This window comes from Cupressus sempervirens, chromosome 5 (genome assembly GCF_028749045.1).
Source record: "Cupressus sempervirens isolate cs-2001-9-10 chromosome 5, ASM2874904v1, whole genome shotgun sequence".
NCBI lineage: Eukaryota > Viridiplantae > Streptophyta > Pinopsida > Cupressales > Cupressaceae > Cupressus > Cupressus sempervirens.
Window position 1 is genome coordinate 841,499,527 of NC_143122.1, and position 15,855 is coordinate 841,515,381.

At 31.4% G+C, this 15,855-nt stretch overlaps 1 non-coding gene across 1 annotated transcript; it reads left to right on the forward strand.

The window, feature by feature from the left end:
• The first annotated feature begins 10,634 nt into the window (after positions 1–10,634).
• On the forward strand, positions 10,635–10,708 carry TRNAT-AGU (transfer RNA threonine (anticodon AGU)). The gene has a single exon. It is a non-coding gene; the product is annotated as a tRNA-Thr (tRNA).
• Positions 10,709–15,855: the final 5,147 nt, after the last annotated feature.

Sequence of the window (15,855 nt, forward strand, 5' to 3'; positions counted from 1 at the left end):
ATAAAACATTGTATGGTCAGAAACAAGCTCCTAGAGCATGGTATGAGAGATTGCATAACTACCTTATTTATATTGGTTTTCAGAAAACTAATGATAACAATAGTTTGTACATCAAGGAAGGACTAGATAACAAGATTATTTTGGTAGAAATATTTGTGGATGATACTTTATTTATAGGGAATGATGATCCATGCAAAGAATTTTCAAAACAAATGAGCAAAGAATTTGAAATGTCTATGTCTGGGGAGATTAAGTTCTTTGTTGGTCTTCAGATACAATAGAGCAAGAATGGTATCTACATCACTCAGTATAAGTATATCAAGGAGATACTCAAAAAATTTGGTATGAAAGATTCAAAACCAATTGGAACCTTCATGTGTACTAGACTAAAGCTTACCAAAGATGATGATTCAAAAGAGGTAGATCGGACCTTATATAGATTAATGATTGGAAAATTATAGTATGTAGTTCATACAAGGCCTAATATTTCTCTTGTAGTTGGTATAGTGGCAATATTCTTGGCAAAACCCAGAGAAAATCATATTATGGCAATCAAAAGAATCTTGAGGTACTTGAAAGGCACTGAAGATTATGGTTTATGGTATAAACTTGGAGAAAATCTAGACTTAAAAGTGTTTACTAATGCTGATTGGGCAGGAAATATTGATGATAGAAAGAGTACATGTGGTGGAGCATTCTTTCTTGGAAAAAGGTTTGTATCTTGGACAAGTAAAAAGCAAAATTGCACATCCCAATCTACAATAGAAGCAGAATATGTTGCAACAACAGTAAATTGTTCTAGTATTGTTTGGTTTAAACAGTTGTTGGAAGGCATGAAGGTTGAGATCAAAGAACCAGTTGTTATGTTTTGTGATAATACAAGTGCAATTAACATATCAAAGAATCTAGTGATGCATTCCAAAATCAAGCACATTTCTATAAAATACCACCTTGTCAGGGAATTGGTGTAGGATAAAGAAATCAGATTAGAATATGTCCATACAAAGAATAGATTGTAGACATATTCTCCAAGCCATTACCTAAGGATGAATTTTTGTATTTAAGAGGTAAGTTAGGGGTCATTACCCTATCTGAAGCTCACTAAAATAAAGTTTTAGTGATGTATCAATAGGAACCAAGTTGAAGATTTATCAGTTGATGGAACATAGTCAAGGGAACATTGCATATGAATCAGTACTCAAGGTATATTGATACTCATTTGGTATGTGTTGTCAAAAAGGGAGAGTTTACTGTCATATCTTTCTGAAATTTGTTTGAAGGAGAGTTTATTGTCTAGAGAAGAAGCTATGTAATTCCTTCATAGAGGGAGATTACTACATTAGAGAAGTTTGTGGCATAAAATGTAAGAGAGAAAATTTTTTTGTCAGAGAAAGACTTGTTTTCAAATTTCATTGTGCTATGACATGTTGTGTTGCCATCAATGCCAAAGAGGGAGATTGTTGGATACAATTGTCTAATTATGTGTTGTCTTTGATGTTACACAAATGTCATATCAGTTGGCAGACAATGGTTACCGAGCTCACTTGGTCAACAAGGCAATTTCCCTTGTCTACTGAGCATTCCTACAGATTACTTTGTGAAGACAGTGTCTACCAAGCTCACTTGGGCATCGAAGGAAATTATGGTAGAAAGTAGTTTAACCAAGCTCTCATAGTTAACAAAGGCAAGTTAGTCAGAGTTAGTGTTCACTGAGTTCACTCAATTTCCAAAGGATTTTGCAAGTTTGTAGTGTTAACCAAGCTTCTATTGGTCAACACAGGAAATCATTTCAGGATCAATGTTTACCAAGCAAGGTCGACCAATGAAGGTTTTTGTTAATTTTGGGAAATGAAGTTTAATCATTGATTCTAGCCGACTGTGGTAATATTTATTGGTCATTGTATTTTGTAAATGAGCCGACTTGATAATCTGAATGGTATAAATGAAAGGTCAAGTTGAGATTCTAGTATGTATGAGCGAGTATGGAAATGTTTTTATTGATTGAGAAGGCAAGTGTGAAAAAATTTGAAGGATGGTTAGATATCATTGAGGAGCAACATAGTAATATTCGATCAGGAAGGATCTAGCATGAAACATAACAGAGATGTATAATCAATAATTTAGTTGCATCTTATTTAGGTCATTTCATTGTTACTTTCTTACCATTGTAGTAGTGATTCCAAAATCTCTTAGCAGAGTTGGTTTAACAGCCAATTGTAAATCCTCTAACAAGGTGATATGTCTATTGAATTGTTCTAAATACCTCTTGCAAGGTCACTCCTAACAAGGTGATTAAATCCTCTAACAAGGTCACACCTAACAATGTGTTTTGTAACCTTAAACTAGGTTGGCTCCTAATAGGGCTCATTTCAGAAGAGTGAAAATCAGTAGCTAGTTACTTGGTGGTTTTTTCCATATTGGGTTTCCACATTAAATCTGGTGTCTCATGTGTTCATTTTATTTCTTTTATGCTTGCATGTTAATCACTATGAATGTCAAAGATCTGTTAAAGTATAACATACAGTACATCTACCGAGTCACAACAATTTCTGTATGTTTACCGAGTGATAATAGTAATTGGTTTTATCTGACATCTAAGTAATCTGTGGATATGTTTTTGTGGTAACTGATTCACCAAATCCCTCCCCCCTCTCAGTTACTCCATCTATATTTTCAACATCTATAACCCTATTAGATCACCCATTTCCATGATTTTAAAAAAATGTATAGCTCTACAAAAACTCTACCCATTTCAAGTGCCTCTAATTTAATTTACCCTGACTATTTAGTTATTGTAATTCTTGGTGATTAGAATACAAAACAAATTCTTTTGGTAATAGATAATTCCTCTATTTCTTTAGTTTTTTCTAGTCCTAGTCATAAATATAATCATTCTTCTTTTTTTTATTTAATTTTTTAGTAAAATATATTATGGGACTACTTTCTTGGCTCAACACAACTCCAATGGCACTAGCACTAGCATAAAGCCCACCTAGAATACCTTATTGAAATTAAGGAGTGCTAACATGGGTTTCTTTGTCACCTTCTTCTTCAATAATTCAAAATTTCCTTGTAGCTCTTCTACTTCATTTGAACTCCTTTCTATCCCCCCTCACTATCTTAGTTAGGGGTGCATACATACTACTAAAGTTTCTAATGAACTTCATATAAAATCTAGCCAAACTGTGGAAAGACCTTATTGCAACAAAAAACCTTGGGGTAGGTCATTCTAGGATGAACTTTACCTTCCTTGGGTCCATTTTGAGACCATCAAAAGAGAGAAAAAAAACCCCAAGTAGAGTAATTCCATTTTTACTAAGCTACAATTCTTCAAATTAATCAAAATTTTATCCTCCATTAGCTTCTCAACTACTCTATGGATATGCATTAAATTCTTGTCTAATACCTTAATCAAAATCAAAATATTATCTAAATACACAATAAAAGGATTTTCCAAAACTTTCTTTAGTACCTCATTCATTAATTGCATGAAGGTACTTAGTTTATTGGTTAGTCAAAAGGACATGGTTAACCATTCATACATACCTTCCTTGGTCTTAAATGTAATCCTCCATTCATTTCCCTCTTTAATTAAATCTAGTGATACTGACTCTTGAGGTTAATCTTTGTGAAATATTGAGCTCCACTCAAACATTCCATAAGATCATCCATTCATGATAGGAAAAAATGTATTTTGAGGTTATCTTATATATGGCCCTAGAGTTTGTACACATCCTCCACTTCTCATCCTTTTTTGGTGCTAGTATAGCAGGTACCTCACATGGGGACCAATCTCTCTTAAATCAGACCTTTCATTAGCAATTCTTGAACTTGTTTATTCAAATCCTAAGTCCTAGTAGTATTTGTCTTCAAAGAATATTTCTTAGAAAAACTAGATCTAGAGATGAAGTCTATTTGATCATTGACTTGCTTTACTAGCGGTAATGTCTTAGGGATATTATCAAATAGAATGTCCTGAAACTCATTCAACAAATTTGCAACCTCAACTAGAGCTTCCCTATTAGCTTCTTTATCCACCCAAGGAATCAAAGTAAAACACAAGTGCTAATGTTTTGTGCCATTGAGAAAGTTTCTCCCATCAACAAGACATGCCCTAGCATTACTACCTACCTTTGCTTCTTCCTTTAGTAGGGGTTTCATATTATGATGAACTCCATCCTTTTTCATAGAATAGGTGCTTGCATGACCATCATGTATAGCATGCATGTCATACTACCAAGACCTTCTCAAAAATATATGGCATTCATCCATAGGTATGATGTCACATAGTACCTCATCACAATAGCTCTCAATCTTGAACTTGACTACACATTGTTTGTTAACCATGACCTTGTGGCCATCCTACAACTACGTATTTTAATACAAATCTCTCTCTATCTCTCTCTCTCTCTCTCTCTCTCTCTCTCTCTCTCTCTCTCTCTCTCTCTCTCTATCTCTCTCTCTCTCTCTCTCTCTCTCTCTCTCTCTCCCCCCCACTCCCTCTCTCTCTCTCTCTGTATTTAACTTTATGACCATCTCCTCTACTACCAAATTTGTGGTGATCTCCTTTTTGATAATCACATCACAACATTTATCCTTACGATTGTACCAAGTGCGAAATAAACTCTTCCTCAAATCTAACTCCTCTTTATTTATTAGAGTTTTCCAAATAATAAGGGTTTTTCCCCTCTCTAAATCACTTAAATTCTTAGACTGGACTTCTTCATCTTCATGTGTTACTCTCATTTGGCCTTTAGCTTTCATATATGTCCTTCATTGGTATTGATAACATTCATAGACTTGATACCCTTCTTTTCCAAAATAGAAACAAGTTCCTCTAAAACCACCTCTCCTTATTCCTTGTATAGGCCTTCCTCTTCCTTTTCCTCTCTTGTCTCCATTATTTTGATCATGGGATTATTTAAAACCCTCATTCCTCCAATTTTGACTAGTATTCACACCATCACTTTTCCTTTGCTCCTCATTTCAACTTCCAAAGGACCTAACTCGACCCTTTCCTCCTTATCCTTTCTCTCTTGTCTTTCATTCAAATCTCTTATTTAGATTCTCCTTGACGATCAAGGAAAATTGGTATGCCTTTTCAATACTAGTCACTCTACCTAGACTTTTCTCCTCTTGGATGCTTGGCCTTAACCCATTGAGGTAATGGGAAATTTTTTACTTAATAGCTTCTTGTTGGTTTATAGATTTATCACCTAACCCAATTTTTTGACACCCAAACAAGATGATAAATGTAACCATGTTTAAATCAACCAAGCAATAACCATCACTAGTCAATTCTCTTCTCATTTTCAAAGGTGGCATCTATCATCATATAATTACATCTAAAACAACTACTTTCTCTAGATTGTATTTAATATGAAAGGAATAAGGAATAATTTTAAAGGTATTCAATGTATTCAAAGGAAAACTAAAGATAAGAAGTTACAACAAATTAAGATATCCAATAGGAGCTCATGCATAGTTGTGTTTCCTACATTCCCTATATAAGTATAGGAAAAACTTAAACACATTCATCTACTACTATCTTCTCACATGAAAAGCATTCATAAATTTTGATTCGAAGAGAAATATCTAGAACTCCAATATGGTAATTGCATTAAGTTTTTTTTCCATCAATGGTAAAGCATGAGATAAAACATAAATTAAATTTTCTCTAATGAGACAATCAAAGTACACCCAAAAGACCCTGAAAAAGGTTCAACAATCCCATAAATAAAACATCATAAAGTAATGACTTTCAAGAACTATTACTTATGCCTAGTTCCTTTAAAACTAAAAAATATAGTTTTTCTAAAACTAATAAAAATGAAATTCCTAAAGAGTTTCTAGCTTCTACAATCTCAAAGTTTTGGACACTTGTTGCATCAACTCCTACAACTCCCTTGACCACTTCCACTTCTTTGACTCTTCAATGATACTCCTAGTACATGTTGACATAATTCTTGGTTTTATCATTATTGAGGATAATGGTCAACTTGTATCTTGGTCCTTAACTTGGCCAACTCCAATTTTGCATTTCTAACCTTCTTAGGAATCCTTGTATCATCGGTCTTAAGAGCTCTCAAGATTGTGTGCAAGTTACTTAACCTATCAAAAAATTCTATATCACCCTCTTGAAGTTTTCTGACCCCTTTAGACAATAGTTCATCTTATTATTTCTTGATTTCCTCCAACTCAATACCTTTACCCCTGAATTCATCGTACAAGTTCACATGTAGAGAAATTGCCTTTAATATTGACCAAACTATGAGCATATTGATTGAGGACTTGATTGATGTAACTAATATACTCATTGTATAGAGAAAAATCCAATTAGTAGAATATAACAAGGAGGACTAAAATTTGCAAGGGTTGTCTTCTATTTTCTTAGTCACTAATACTGCATGATTTGGCTCCAATATATTTTCAACAATTTTTACCAAAACATACAAATTGTTATTTTCTTCCCTAATCTTCTACAATTCTTGAATCAAATATTTCCTTTTAATGGTGATGTTGATGTATAAAATTAGGATGGTGGTTAAGGGTGTTATACTCTATTTTTGCATTTGTTCAACCCATTTTGCTGGAGCTTGCATTCTATCAATTCCATCTTTTAATTGATCAAAGACCTCTATTTCATGGAGAACCTAGTTATAACTAGAGGCTTCTCCCTTGATGGAGCTAGTGAAAAAGGGTAAAAATTCTTTGTAAGGCTAAACCTATGACAAATGCTATTGCAACTCACACTTTTTCTTCTTAAGCTCTTGAGATTTTATTAGTCAGGGCTTTGATATGGAAATTGAAATGATAAACATCACTCTCAAAATTAGTAGGTCCCATATCAACATGGGAAATACTATAGTCAACCTCAGTAGTGACATCCATGTTTGTATTTCAAACAAGGTCACCTATCTCCATGACATGGTGTATGGTATTCACATCGACAATAACCCTGGACATCCTTTTATCCCTTTTAGGCTTTCTTGAACTTTGAAAGAGAAAGGACACAATGTCAACCTCATAAGCACTTGAAGTCACTTTCCTTCTCTTGTTGTCTACCTCTTGAGTTAACCAAACCGTGGAAGTGAGATTGAATCTAACATCACCTACTCCCATTGAGCCAACTGATGTAGATGGAAAGGTCACATGGGTACTAGTAGGAGATGAGGGTATTTCCATTATAGATGTATTATAAACCTTATTTTACTTTACAATATTGAGCTATTTACATAAGGAGCTTTGATATAAAATTCCTATAATTTATTATAGTAATGGACCAAAAATTTCTTTGTATTATGAAGCTTATTCTTATAAATATTCTAATTTGGGGCTAACTCTCATGCCCAACAACTTTTTCCCCTGCTTTTTTTAATCATAGAGCTATAAGTGAAAAATCAAAAGGGTAAGCCAAAGACTAGAGAGGGTTTATAGATTCATTCTAGAGGGCCACATGAAAGATCCCGAGAAGGAATATGTTGAAGAAGCCAAATATTTTGTACACATTTTATTATCATTGAAAGGTGAAGAAAAAGTGACTGAACAATAAACAGGCTTAATCCCTTTTTCAAAACCTTTATTGGCAATAATAAGCTAACACCAAAATGGAAGCTTTGGATATGTCTCTTCAGCAACATTATTAGGCATGCATGCGAAATCTAAAAGCATTAACTAGACATGTGAGAAGATACAAAAATGCCTAAAGGAAATATGATCTTTGATTTTCATGATGCTCCAATATGTACTTGAAAAATGTGACTTGCTAATTTTTCTAGCCAACATTTTCTTGGTATCTTTTTCTTTTCTTTTTTGTATATATATATGGGGTGTCCTCATGACCTAATCTAGTCATAACCAACTACTCATGCAAGTTAGGGAGAGACTAGTTTCCTATAGATGAAAGGACCCTCAAGATGTCTCACCTCTTAAATCCATATATTATAAATTAATAGAAAATACCTTATTCATCAAAAAAAAAATCTCATGAACAAATTAATTTTTGAATACACAATTTTAAAAAAAAATTTCTAAATGCTTTAGACACTCTCATAAAGTTTTTTGTATGAAAGAAGGCCAAACTCTTAACGAGTGTCATACAATGATTCCCATATTTGTGGAAAATGAATTTCATAAAAAGGTTTTAGAGTCTCCTAAAAAAAATTGATGGAGCATTCAAACCTACGAGGTAACCCAATGAGGCAACTGGGGCACAATCCCAACCCCATCCCTTGTGATGTGAGAGCCTTTCACTCAACAAGACTTGATCTTTGGTGGGCTCTTTCTGAGCCATTCAACTTCATCATTAGACCAAGGACCCATTGATGAGTCTCTTAATTAAAGATAATGAAGTTAGTTAAAGTAAAGACAAATTTCATGACATGCCATTCTCCTTCCAGCTGCACTAGAAATGAGGCTTGGGAATAGGGTATTTCATGCCACATCATTATTTATTGCCTCATGTATCATTGCATGATCAATGTCAGAGTTGCATCCAAAGAATATATAGTTAACTTTTCTATAATTTTTATTTAAAGCATAAACATGTTACATCGCAATAATTGATGTCCAAGTTGAGTCATGGTCAATGATAGTATCATAAAGGCCATGCACTTTGGAATATGCAAGGGATGTGGCTATCCTTCATACAAAATGTATCTTTGATCAAATTTTAAAAATTGAAAACATAAAAGATTTTTATGAAATTTTTCAGTATTAATTTTTCACAATTTCTATATTTTCCTAGTAACTCATGATTAAAACTGATTATTTGTACCAGTCACAGTTTATATCCAAAATTAGAAACTTTTTAACTAAATTTTTTTAATATAATATTTTTTAGTTTTTTATTTAGTAAAAGGCTCAAGCTAGATTTTTTTATTTTATTTTTATAGTTAAGACTAAATTACTATTTAGTACAATCTATAACACCCTCTCAAAGTGAGCTATCGAGGTAATGTTACATCACTAGATGTTAGTATATAAATATGTAAAATAATAATAATAGTCAAAAAAATTATATATTAATATTTTTTTAGTTTTTTATCTTTTATGCAAGAGCTAACAAGCCACTCATGTGGGAAGCCATATAATAATAAATAATTTGAATAAATAATAAATAATCTAGATTTATGCTCATTACATTATAATATTTAAAATAAATCATTAAAATATATTAAATTTTAGTTAAACAAAGAAATACTATTTTTTCTCAATGTTTATTATTAGCTTATTATTTCAAATATTTGTAATTATTATGTATAAAATTCTTTAAAATAATCTATAAAAGACTTATAATTTAAATTTTATATAATCTTGTCTAAAATTGATTTATTTATACAAACTACTTGTGTTTTAAATTTTAATATAAGACAAAAATTGCTCAACCTCCATCAAAATAATAATAATAATAAAATTTAGTATATAGCAAAATTTTATTATTTATTTGTACTATTATAATTTTTTTATCATTTCTTACATTTAAATATTATAAATAATTCATTTAATAAATTTTTTCTCCCAAACTATATATTTCCAAACTTTTCTTTTAAAAAATAATTATGAAATAGTTTAATTAATTGAAATAATTATTGCATTCATTTGTAGAATTATGAATTAGTTCAATCAATCCACCAATAAAATGAGCTATTTTTTTAGATAATCAAATATTTATGAAGTTATTATATTAGTTTGTTATTTTATTGGTTGACAGGAGGCTTTTTCATATTGATTTATTTTCACCGATTAGTTAATAAATTAATATAATTTTATTAATACTTAATTAATGGTATAAAATTTGATTACTTTAAAAAAAATTAAATCATACTTTTACATTGAAAATCTAATTTTTGATTTAGAAAAAAATATTTTTAATAAAAAAATTATTATTGGAAATAATTTATAATTAAATATAAATGTCATCGTACTATTATAACTAATTAAGTTGTAACTTAAAGTATTAATATTTTATTTAAACTTAAACATATTATATAAAATATTATTCATAAAATATAATCACAAGTATTTATTAAAATAATTGTATAATAACATATTATTGATATAATAGTTTTACATAACAAAATACTTTTACATTCTACAGGTAGTGCTTCCTCAAAATCGGTTCTTATAAGACCCAAATTTATAAGCCAATGAAATTCAACTAAAATAAATTTTAAAATTTTAAAAATTAAAAATCTTATAAATAAACATTACAAAAATTAAAAGTTAAAATAAAAATAAAAAATACGACTAATTGCCTATGGCAAATACAATAATTGCTACCAGGATTTAAGTGTGTGATTTTGAGTCAAACTCATTGATCCATGAATTTGAATCAAAATCACATAATTAAATTCCATAGCAATATCACAACTATCTACATGCTAGTTTTTACAATGTACCATACATGTCACTTGTTATTTTATAGAAATGAAAGAATAAATAAAGATTATTCTCGTCCATTAGTGTATTAGACTTACATGGTAGCACCTACTATTATTATATTTTATAGAAAATGGTTTGAATTCAATAACCATAAACAATGTTTTTTGGGAACTATTTTTAAATTAACGATGATATGGAATGGTTGTCGTTTTAGTCGTGATTACAAATATGACAATTTTAGAAATACAACAGCTCTGATAGCTCAGTTGGTTAGAGCACCCGTTTAGTAAGCGGGAGGTCTTGAGTTCAACTCTCAATCAGAGCAATTAAAGTTTACTATTACTTTAGCTGTTACAATGTTGTCAATTTCCTGTTACACAGGAAATAAGGTATGGTTGTTTTCTTTAAAGGAAATTAACCTCTTCAATTACTCACTATCGTACGGCTCCTAAAAACCTTAGATACAATATGAATTTTCTTTTTAATGCAGAAAATGATATTTATTTCCATTCATTGTTTCATTTTCCAAAATTAACTTGTTTTCTGCTGAGGATACTTCAAATTCCTGGATCTGTAATTGTGCTCCAGAAAATCGTTATTATCTAAGCCTTTCTGACTTACAAGACATGAAATGAATCCAATCCGATTGTTCTTAAAATAATACGATTTAAAGGATAAATATAAGTTTTGTTTGGTAGTTTCAAATGAAAAGAAATTTGAAACACAATGTAATGGCCTGGTTTTACTTCAGGGAAAGCTCGCAATCAATTCACGCCCTGCAGACAGTTACTGCAAATTATTTGATTTTCATTTGATTGCCAATCTGAGCCAAATCCATAGAAAATCAACGATGACCAAGCTTGATATCATGTTGCTAGAAACCAGAAATCAGATGGCAACCAAAATGCAAGAGGAAATGAACCATTTCATTTTTTTTAAAGACATTTTACTTTTATAAAAAGTATATATATAAATAATTTAATATTTTTATAAATCACAAAATTATATTTAAAACTGATTGATAAATAATTAAATTAAATTTTTTACTGATTTGAAATTGTATAAAAAATATATTTTAATCTTATTATTTAAAAATTGAATATAAATGGGGCGGGGGCCCTAGCTCGGTTGGCTAAATCTTTCCTGTTGGAAGGGGTTGGTCACGAGTTCTAGTCTCCCTTGTCCCTGTGGTACCAGTGGGCCTGTCGCGCCAGCGCTACCGGTCACGTTAAAAAATTTACCCAGTGCATTTAAAAAAAAAAAATAAATAAAAAAAAATTGAATATAAGCATATGCAATCTATTATTAAAAATGAAATTAGCCTAATATAATATACTACTAACGCTTCATTGAGTTGTGATATCACATAAAATCTAATAAAAGTGATATCACATAAAATCTAATAAAACTGAAGATAGACACTACTAAACAAGATATTGAAACAACCAAAAAGAAATAATAAATTAAGTATGTTTAGCCTATTTTCGAGTGAAAATTGAAAAAGTTCAATCTATGTTCTAGTCAATCAATGGATTTAAAATGTACAAAATTTTCCCTTTTGAAATGTGTGTTTCTGGCATTGAAATGCATTGCACCCATTGAAATGTGGTATTGTTGTGTTCCCAACTAAGTTCTGATACAAAGAAAAATCATGTTCGAGAGCATTATAAGAAACACGACTCATAAAATATGGGTTAATGAGTTTGAATAAACAAATTATATAGTTGAATCCTAATAGCAACAACTTGCTATGCAAAATATCCGCTACTTATCAAATGATGAGTTTAAGGGGTTTTCTAATGAATGGTTCAAGATTTTGCAATGGGGTTGCAAGAAGAGTGGGTTTTTACATGGAGGAACTACGGAGTTAAGTGTGCTTGAAGTAGACTAATACTAAGATGAGTGACCTCTCCAGAAGTCTCTATTATAAAATATAGGTTAATGAATTTGACTAAAAAGCTACATAGGTGAATCTTGATAGCAATATCACAATAAGAAACATATTGCCGAAATCACAACAATAGACATAGTGCAGGGTTCAATGTAACACTACAAAAAAATGTAATAAATTAGTAATCATTTTCAATTTATAGATCAAAATTAGAATTTGTGAATTGTATATATTGTTGGAAAGATTTGACATTTCAACACTTCTTTACAATGAAGGTACATGAAGTGGGGTAGAGCCCTTAGGTGAGATGTGGATCTTATTAGATTTGAAGAATACAAAGAACTTAGAACTTATCCATTAATAGTGGCAAGTTAATCCTTTTAGGACTTTGGCACCCTAGGTGAGGGCTAATATTTAATGTCAAACAATTTCAAAAGTGCATCCCCATACCTAGGGTCTTGTAGCATTTTCAAATCGTTCCCAAGTGATGGGAATGATTCAATTTTTCTATCTTTTGAAAATATGTCTTTTTTCCTATCTTTTTAGTTTCTGTGTACGTGATCTTTATATTATTCTCTATGTTTTATCTTTATGATGTATCATGTAGCATGATTCCAAATGTTCAATGTTGCTCTAGATATGTTCATCTTGATGATATATCATGTATAATATGATTTGAAATATTGATGGTGAAAAAATTACATAGTTTAAGTCATAAATCTTTATTACGCCTTTATGAATTATAGAAACTATATGATTTCAATATTTTTCATATTCTTTTGATATCTCAGTATGTCTTTTTTGACAACTTATTCTAAATTGATGAAATAACAACTAAATTTTTGCTAATATTATGTTTATTGTATTGAAACATCATTTGATTACCATCCAATATTATGTGGCATGATGTACACCTCTTAAAAATGCTCAATGCTTAATAATCCAACACACATGCGACAACAACATATACATAGCATATAAATGTTTTACAAAGTCACACAATATTTAGAATCATATGAAAGGCATGTAGGTGCTTAAATAAAATGTCTTAACAATATAATTAAATATGTACATGTAAGATGTGGAACTATTGTTAATGTACACAAGAAATAATTTTTAGAATGTCATTTGGTCTGAAACATGTTTTGATGGAATATTGGAATGCAATTACATTTGAAAAGATGATGCACTCTTGTGCAAATTTGAGTTCATTCCTTGATTTTTCACTCATCCACTTACATATATTTCCCCACATTGAAGCATATTTATTATTCATAATGATCGTCCTTATTCTTATGCATTCATCCCCTCACCCTCATACAATGCATGGTTGATCTCGTGCCACAAATAATTTATCTAATTTTTTGTGTCAAACTTCGAACTCTTCCACTAGTTGTTGTGATGTGGAGCCTAATTAAACTCAGAGGTTAATTTTCTCTCTTGATTCAACATGTTTTCCCCCCAGATTATCACTACAAGGGTCTCAATCAAGTTTATTATTGTAAAAGGCCTCAACTACTATCTTTCTATTGAACGACTTATTCTAGCCCTAATTTTGTAAGCAACAACAAACTTGTATAAAATGAATTAGGGTTAGGGATTTCATAACGTATGATGAGATTGTAGCTTTTTTTGGCAGTATTGAGTTGGAAGGGATTACAAGGTTGCAATCACTGGATAATAAGAATATTGAACTCATTTTTTAGTGGATGTAGCCCAGGGATTGGGTGAACCATGTTAAATCTCTCTGTCTTGTGTTCTCTTCTATACAATTTATTATTTTATGATATTGGTTATATTTGCATGTAATTCTTATTTTTATGTCTCATTAATCCTACCAAGTAGTACCTGAGTGAGGTCGGTTTTTTTTTAACTATTCTCTACCGAAAGGTCTCACAGTTGAGTGGGAGAAATGGAAGATGAGGGTAAGATGAAGGTTTAGAAGTTTAATGGGCAGAACTTTCAGTTATGGAAAATGCAAATGGAGGACTATCTTCATCAGAAGGATTTATGGTGGCCATTGGGAGGAAAATCCAAGAAATTGATAGCTATGATAGACGAGGATTGGGATATTTTGGATAGAAAGACACTTGGAAGTATTCATTTATGCCAGGTGAAACAAGTGGAATTTAATATTACGAAAGTGAAGATGACTACAGAATTGATGCAAACCCTAGCAAGTGAAGGATTTGAGCAATACAAATCCACAAAGCCCAAAGAATACCTACACGTAAAAACCTATCATAGAGAAGAAAAAGACATGGAGAGGCAAGGGTTTGTTCTGAAAATATGCAAATTGTATTCTCATAAATGAAAAAGATAAGAGATAATTACAAAAGATATATCCTTATAGAAGGTGATCGAAACCCAAAAAAGGGTAACCTAAAAGGAAAAGGTCATTTAATAATTACTAATTAATTATTAAATGTGAATGCAAAAGTGCATAAAGTAAAATCTTAAGAAGGGAGAAAAGGTAATTTAATAAATGAAATGAAATTAACCTTTTTCTCTTACACCCCCCCTTAAGATGAGAAATAATGCAACTACAAACAATGCAAGGAAACTACAATATTGAAAGCAAACTTGGGTCCCGACAACAAGGCTTGATGAGGTACCCAATCACAACCAAATCTCTAGGAAATGAAGAAATAAAGAAAATTCAATGGGAAAAAATCTAATCTAAAAAGAGATAGAAAAAGGATACACAAATGAAACATCTCAAGAGAATTTCTAAAGATCATAAGTACAATAAAAGCATCCATGATATAAGCTTGAGACTCTATAGCCCCCCAGAATGGCAGAACTCCTGCATCGATGAACATACCAATGTGGCTCCAATATGAAGGAAACAAATGCAATGGACAATGATGATAAAACCCATGTATGTAAGGTGCAGCTGGAAGTCCTAGTTGATGCTCAAAGGAGAAAATGTAAGAATCCTAAAATGGAATCTCCAATGGATGTGGGATAATAGGTGTGCTGAATTTTTCATATGAGAGGAGATGTACATGTCCTCTGATATATCCTCAAAAACTATAGTAGGTGGCTCGATGACTGGAGCTGCAATAGTAGGCAATGCTAAAGAGTAATCCTATGCAAGAGATGGAATCTGAACAGGAGGTGGAGGTGTAGAATCCACAACACTGGTCTTAGGAACAACACATAAGTTCAACCAACATGACTTCACCTCAATAGACTCTCGTGGAAAAAAAGAGTGAGTCTTCGATAGTGGAGATGGTGGACCAAAATGTGAGAAGGAATATAGGTGGGAAGCATGATCAATAGTCCCTATAACAATAATATTGCTTATCTTACTATCTTTGATATGCATTAAATCTTGTGCAAACTCAATAGTCTTCCCTGTCCCACTATGTATAATATGATAAATAGAGAGAAGGTTAGAGGACAAAGATGGAACACAAAGTACATCATGAAATGTACCATCATCAATGTAAATAGAACCTTTTCCATATATAGTCATAATAGTGTTGTTCCCCATCAAAATGTGTGGAGTAGGAGAAGCCTCAAAAGAAGAGAACAAATCTTGAAAAGATGCCATATGGTGTGATGCATCTGAATCC